Source organism: Camelus ferus, chromosome 7, assembly GCF_009834535.1.
Source record: "Camelus ferus isolate YT-003-E chromosome 7, BCGSAC_Cfer_1.0, whole genome shotgun sequence".
Taxonomy (NCBI): Eukaryota; Metazoa; Chordata; class Mammalia; order Artiodactyla; family Camelidae; genus Camelus; species Camelus ferus.
In genome coordinates this window covers 15,362,837-15,371,144 of record NC_045702.1, presented here as the reverse complement: position 1 = coordinate 15,371,144, position 8,308 = coordinate 15,362,837, and positions in this window count along the sequence as shown.

The following is an 8,308-nucleotide window of genomic DNA, read 5'->3' as shown; positions in this document are numbered from 1 at the left end:
AAATTATATATGTTATTTTGCTGTCATTTTTACCAGTGTTGAGGAAGCAATTATCAATGTAATAAGTAGTTGAAAATGTGAAAAAAAAGTAACTGTTACTGTCTGTAACTATTCATGTATTATGTCAGGATTTTTAATACTACGCAATTAAAAAAAAAGAAATTTGATCTAGAGATTGCTATAACATTTATTATCTTATAAACTTGGGGGGGTCATCAAAACAGCTTCATTAATCTAATTAATATGCTTTATAATAATAAATATTATAAATTTGAATTTATAAACTGCATTATGTCAATTGAAAATAGCTTTTATTTCTCATAAATTAGGGTCCCAAATCCATTTTTTTTAAAGGAGTTCTGCTGCTAAAAGAAAATTTGAAAATCACTAGACTTGATAATGTCAGGGCTCTAGTTAAATACCCTTACGGACAGAATTGACCCCATCTCAGTAGGTAAATCAGTTGAGGGAATTTCAGGAAACTTGGCCTCGCTTCTGTTTCAGGTAGAAGAGCCAGAAGTTTTAATCACGTACCCCCCTCGAACCCCAGAGAAACTCTACTAACAGCCATTCCCCATTTCCCCAGATCTCCTAAATTTAGGCAGCCACTAATCTGCTTATGGATTTGCCTATTCTGGACATCTCATATAAATGGAATCATACAATGTATGGTCTCTGTTTTTAATTTTTAGGTTTTTTTTACTGAAGTATAGTTGATTTACAATGTATGTTAACAATATATGGTCTTTTGTGCTTGGCTTCTTCCATACTGTTTTCAAGTTTGGTCCATGTTGTAGCATGAATCAGTACTTCATTCCTTCCTTTTTATGGCCAAATAATATTTCATTATATGGATATACCACATTTGTTTATCCTTTCATCTGTTGATGGACACTTGGGTTGTGTGTTGGTCAATTATGTGAGGTTTTCCTGAGGAAGAAAAATTCTGTACGTAGACTACAGCATGAGCTCCTGCCTGAGAGCTTCCAGTCTGTCATTCCTTACAGATTCTCCTAAGGCTTTGTGCTTCGCAAGCCAGCCCCACAATCAAGTCAGCCTTGCAATAAATCTCTTCATAAACATACAGACATGCTGGTTCTGTTGCTGTGGGGGAATTGTGGACTTAAAGAGATTTTCCCCTACTTTTTAGTTTTATAATGGTTTCTATGAACATTCATGTATGAGGTTTTTTTTAACTTTTAAAAAATTAAAGTACAGTTGATTTATAATGTATTACATGTATGAGTTTTTATGTGAACACTTGTTTTCACTTCTCTTGTATATCCACCTAGGAATAGAATTGCTGGTCCGTAAGTCTGTGTTTAACATTTTAAGGAACCACTGAACTGTTTCCAAAATAGCTGCACCATTTTAATTCTCACTAGTCATGTATGATGGTTCTGATTTCTCCACATCCTTGCCAGCGTGTTATTTTCTACCTTGTGGGTGATAGCCATCCTGGTGGTTATCATTCTGGGTTTTTTAATTGAAATATAGTTGATTTACACTATTGTGTTTCAGGTGTACAGCCAAGTGATTCAGCTATATATATTTTTTCAGATTATTTTCCATTATAGGTTATTACAAGATATTGAATATAGTTCCCTGTGCTATACAGTAAGATCTTGTTATTTATCTATTTTATATATAGTAGTTTGTTATCTGTTAATCCCAAACTCATAATTTATCCCTCCCCCTCCTTTCCTGTTTGGTAACCATAAATTTGTTTTCTATGCCTGTGAGTCTGTTTCTGTTTTGTTTATAGATTCATTCATGTTATTTTTTAAATTCCACATCTAATGCTATCATATAACATTTGTCTTTGACTTTACTTAGTATGATAATCTCTAGGTCCATTCATGTTGCTGCAAATGGCAATATTTCATTCTTTTTTAGTCTCATTGTAGTTTTAATTTGCATTTCCCTGATGATAAATAATGTTAAACATCTTTTCATATGCTTATTGGCCATTTGTATACCTTCTATGGAGAAATGTATATTCAGATTATTTACCCACTAGAAAATTAGATTATTTGTCTTTTCATTTTTTGTAATAGATCTTTATATACTCTAGATACATGTCCCTTATCAGATATATGATTTGCAAAAATTTTCTCCCATTTTTGGGGTTTTCTTTTCACTTTCTTCATGCTGTCTTTTGAAACACAAAAGTATTTAATTTTGAAGATGTCCAACTTATTAATCTTTTCTTTTATTGCTTGTGCTTTAGGTTTCATAACTAAAAAAACACTGACTTTCCTATGGCCTGCCCTATGGATTTTGGACTTACCTAGCTAGCCTCCATAATCAAAGCCAGCCCCCTAATACAAGGTGATGAATATTTATGCCTGTATTTCCTTCTATACGTTTAATAGTTTTAGCTCTTACATTTAGCATTTTGATCCATTTTGAGTTAATTTTTGCATATGATATAATTTTTGCATATGATATAAGATATGGTTCCAACTTCATTCTTTTGCATATGGATGCAATATTCAGTTGTTTCAGCATTATTTGTTGAAAGACCTTCCTCCATTGAATTGTCTTGACATATTGTAGAAAATCAATCAGCCATAGATGCATGGATTTCTTTCTGAACTCTCAATTCTATCCCAGGGCTCTATCTTCTTGTCAGTACCACACCCTCTTGATTATTGTAGTTTGGTAGCAAATTTAAAAATCAGGAACTGTGAGTCCTTTAACTTTGTGGTTCCCTTACAAGATTGTTTTGGCTATTCTAGGTCCCTTGCATTTCCCTATGAATTTTAGAATCAGCTTGTCATTTTCACAAGGAGAATGCAATAAGATTTTTAAACAGAGATTTACTGATACTCCATGCATTTGAGTTTTTCTGACTTGGTTTAACACCATGGGAAAGGTATTTTGATAGAAAAACATGAGTGGATCTAAATATACAGGCTGTCTTTGCTTTGCATACTTCTGAAGTGCACAAAATTTCACTTAACACAGTTTAGTCAGACAGCACCAATCCCCCAACAACATGGACTAAATTACGGTTATCACAGTATACATGAGTTGTGATTAATTGCATGAAGTACACATTTTGCTGCTAGTTCTTCAGTCCACAAATCACTACACAGATAACAGATGTGCAGCATAATCAGAGAGCAATCATCATGAAAGTCAGTCAGTGACTGGTCATTGTGCAGCACACACAGACAGCAAAGCATGTAGTTGTGTTGACTCCTTGCCTTCTGGTGATAAGCTCACACGACATTTTACAAAAGTGGATAATTAAAATAATGAATTGGCCAACAAAGATGAACAGAGGACAAAAATCCAACAATAAAACTAAAAGTGGTATGTTAGAAGTGAAATTTGCATAAGTGGAGTTATAAAAGGTATCACTGACTGTGGGAATGTGGACACTGTTGCCATTTAAGAGCCTCTAAATATACAGCCAGAGGGACCTAGTGAAGGTGAGTTTATTGACATAAACAAAGTGCTGAGGAAAAGGATGAAGACATCCCAGAGGAAGTGACACCAGTGAAAACTTCACATTAAAGGAGTTCTCAGAGAAGGAGAGTGTAGCTTAATGGTAGAGTGTGTGCTTGGCATGCAGGAGGCCCTGGGTTCAATTCTCAGTACCTCTGTTTAAATAAATAAACAAATAAAACGAATTACCCACCAAAAAATTAAAAAAAATAAAAGAAAGGCTGTGGCACATGAGGGCAGAAGCGGGAGACAAGCTGGGAGCTAGTCCATGATCCCATTGATAGGTGATGACATGTGACTTGGATGATGGCAATAGCAGGGAAGGAGGCTGGATTCTCATCAAAGTGCATCAGTGTAGAGCTATGCGGATAGTTTGGAAATCGGTTTGGGACGAGAAAGAAGAATCCAGGTTTCCGCTCTGAGAACTGGAAGTTATTTACCAAGAAGGAAAGGAACCCTAAAAGAGGAGGTCCAGTGGGAAAACCAGGCATTCAGTTCTGATACTAATTTTGAGATGTCCCGAATCTCAGGTGCTTGGAAAGCCAAGTGCTGAAAAAACCAAGCACAGTAGAACTGAGAGAAATAACAAGATGTTGTGGGGTGTAGTGTATAATGATCAAGCATATTATTGGCCAACAATCGAACATAGCACATTAAAAAAAAAAGTTCTCAGAGCTATCTCCTGACATTGAAAGCAGAAAGGATGAAATGTTGGTACCTGATCCAAAGTTAGAAGAGGAATATGATAATTCTCCAAAACACAGGAAAGATGTTTGCTCTGTAACACAAGTTAGCTGAGAAATAGGCAAAAACTGTTCAAACTACTCTTGATTGAGATTTTTAACAAAGACATAAAACACTTTAATTCTCAACGTTTCTAAAATTTTAAATTATGGCGTAGTAAATAAAAGTTGTTCTTTTTTTAATTTCATTATGTATTTATAATTAATAATAAGAGAATTTTCAATATTTTGACAAAAACTTTAAACATCACAGACAATTGTAATTATTTTGTTGATTATTAAGATTGCTTTGAGCAATTTTAGCTTACATGCTTTTTTTTTAAGTCTCACATGCAAAAGGAGAGTTGCCTGTAGTTAATATAATGTTGCTTATTGGTAAAAATTATGTACATTTATCTTACCTAAAACAATTTTATTAATACTCTTCTACATTAAACTTCAAGCTTCTGTGTTGTGACTGGCCTCATGCCTGGCCCACAGAAGTTGCTTAGTTTTATATATAAATAAATATTTTCTTTTTCCTGAACACCTCATTTCATTATGTTTATACTTGTTTATATTTACTTCTGGATACAATCTTTACCTTATATGTTGCTAAACTAAATGCTTTAAAAATTTCCAATTTTTAAAAAGTATTGTAAACAATCTGCTCACCAGTGTGTGTGTGTATCTAAAATAAAAGAGAAACAATTTGAATCTAAATTTTTTTCCTTCTGCTCACTCTGAAAGGTAAACAATTACCAATCACATATCATTTTCTGCAAATTGAAAATTCAAGATATTAAAAGATGCTACTATATATAAAAAGATAACTTAGGATGTTCTCTAGTTACAAAGTAAATAGTCAAAAATCAACAGCTTTTCTTCATAATAGCATCCCAGTTAGAAATGGAAATTTTTAAAAATTTACAGTAGCAACAAATTTTAAATTATCCAAGTATAAATTAAACAAGAAAGGTGGAACACTTATCTGAGGAAAACTATACAACTTTACAGAAAGACATAAAACAAAAGCTGAATACAGGGACATATCATGCCTCTGGGTGGGAAGATATAATATAAACTGTCAATGTTTCTCCAAATAATATATAAATTGTATGCAATTCCAAACGAAATCCCAATAGGGCATTTCAGGAGATCTTGAAAAGTTTCTATTTTGATACGAAGAGAAAACAGATGCGATAACTAACAAGAAATTGTTGAAAAGGATAATAATGAGGGAGGACCTAACAGATACTAAAATATACAGCAACAATAGTTAGTACTTTGGGTAGAAGAATAAACAATTAGATCAGAGGAATTAAAAAAAACAGAAATAGACTCATGTACATATGGAGTCAAGCATATGATAAATGGAACATTTAAAATCAGTGAGGAAAAGATGGCTCCTTGAACACACATTGGGACAACTGGATTTCCATTAAAAATATAGTTACGGCTTTTGTGCATAGCAAATGCAAAAGTATTTTCAGATGAATTAAAGATCTAAATGTAAATATACAAAACAACTAGAAATGATTAGAAAAATAGAGATGACTTCTGTAATTTTAGGACAGGATGAAAGAGTCAGAATGTTTAAAGGAAAATACTGACAGATTCAACCATATGACATTTTATTTTGTACATGTGTTTCTTGGTGGGACTTCAGGTACAGGGGTTTGAATTAATCACATGCCTCAGTTTATGGCACATTAGTATTATTAGCTTGTGTGAGGCTTCTTTTTTGTTTTTATATATGTATTGTTTTTATATATGTATTATATATGTTTTATAAATGCACTTATGTATTGTTATTTATTCCTTTTTATTTTCTCACTCCTCTAGATATGTAAGTAACCATCCTAATATTTTCAATGCATATTTTTTCATCTGTATTACTCTAACATGGGTAATGCTGTTTAGAATGCATATCTCTAATTATGTAAATTGCATCATTATCAATCTACCCTGTTTCTTATTCTGAAATTTTTTTTCTCTTAGCACTGTTTCAAAGGTCCATATTGCTGTGTTTACAATTAGCCTGTTACTTCTGGCTGCATTTGTACTCCACACATTTACCATATTTCACTCGTCCTCTCCCCTGCCATGGGCATCCAGATTGTTTCTAACACCTAACTACAACAAACAGTGCTCCCATGAATATCTTTGTGCTTGAAACCTTGTGGACATGGGTGGGAACTTCTTTGGGATAAATATATGGATATGGAATACCTGAACCATGGGGTATGTGCAGACAGTTTGGCTAAGGGCCAGATTGCTCTCCGGAATGACTCTACTGCTAGAGCACACTTGCAGCAGCTGTTCATTAAGGCCAGGATCCCCCAGTTTTTCTAAGTTAATAAGTATAAAGTGATCTCATTACTTTGTTTTCTAATTTATATTTAAAATGAGTGTCCTGTAGACAGCGTATAATTAGTTATTACATTTTTATCTAGTCTGACAACATCTACCTTTTATTTTGAATTCTCAAACGAATTACACTAGATATAATTACGAATTTGACTGGGTTGGCATTCACCCATCTTGCTTTACTATTTTATTGGCTCCATTTATTCTGTGATTGCTTTTTCTTCTTTCTCTACCTTTTAACTTTACTGAATATTTTTGATTACATTTATCTCCACTATTGACTTAATAGCTTTATACTTTTTTTTTAACAGTTGCTCTAGAGTTTCCCTCATGCATGTTTAACTTAAAATAGGCTATTCTCAAATACCTTCATATTTAATATAAAAGCCTTATGAAAATATACTTTCATTTCCCCATTAGATAGCTAGTTGGCAGCAAGTATTGAGGTCAGTCTGGTCATTCTCTCCTTAAGAAGGCTGACTATGGGTATCTAAAGACTTCATGGCTTATGGATTTTCCAGGAGCATTTGGGAGATTAGTCATGGAGTATGTGCAACAGCTGTCTCTGTGTAACATCCGCCTGGGTCCTTCGGTTAGCAACTCCCTTCAACTGTATCACTTCCCTCTTAGGAATTTCTCCACTTACTGATTTGGTCAAAGGAGACCCCAAATGGAGCAGGTTTGGCCTTTAAGGGTTAGTCTCTTCTTGATAACAGTCTTATCAATTGAATGTCAGCTTGAGATAATGAAATGGCTGTATAACAACATTTTAGCACCTGGCTATCAGGTTGTGGAGGAAGGCACAAAGGGATGCGGACAACTACATTAAGGGGGAATTATTAAGAGGAAATTGGGAACCTAAAGCCTAGCAAGAAAAGTAACTTTATTAAGTTTAAATAAGCTGTTTTTGGTGTGCATGTGTTAATAGAGTATTACAACTGTTATTTGCTTCATTATCAGAAATAAATTATAGGTCACACATTGTAGTTTTGAAACTTCTCACCAGAGTAGAATTCTCACAGAAACCAGTGAAATCCAGTGTTTTAGACCCTTTTTGATTAGTTTTGATATCAGGATTTGTTTTAAATACTTTGGAAGGTTGGAAAGGTTCCAACAAATTTGTTTTAAATACTTTGGAAGGTTGGAAAGGTTCCAACAAATTCAACAGTTGGAAATTGAAAGTGTTGCCCATGCTAAAAAGGATTAACAAGAAAGGAAAGAAGGAAGGAAACGGAGGTGAGATGATTATTAAAACTAAGCTCAAATGTGACTCCTACACCCTGATTATGAGTCTTGACTTAAAGGCCTTGGGACAGTGTCTACACCCAATGGCACCCTGAGTCAGAGAACTGGAATACAAACTTCATGGGAAGCCCTCTGCTTTGGTAGTGGTCTGTTTCTGGGGCCTTTTAGTAAGCCTCAGGGTCACGACTCTAGCTGGTTTGTATGGCCACGTTGTAGAATCTTAAGTTCTCGTGACTTTTCCTCTTCTTTCTTGTAGTATAATAAATATAAAATGATTTTTTATCATTTCAACCACTCTTTAGTGTCAGGGCATTAAGTACACTCACATTGTTGTGCAACCACTATCCATCTTTTCATCCTCCCAAACTAAAATTCCATATCCATTAAACACTAACTCCCTATTCCTCATCTCTCCATGTCCCCATTCCCTGGCAATCATCCTTCTACCTTCAGTTTCTGCGAGTTGGCTACTCTAGGTACCTCCTCCAAGTGGAATCACAACATTTGTCTTTTCC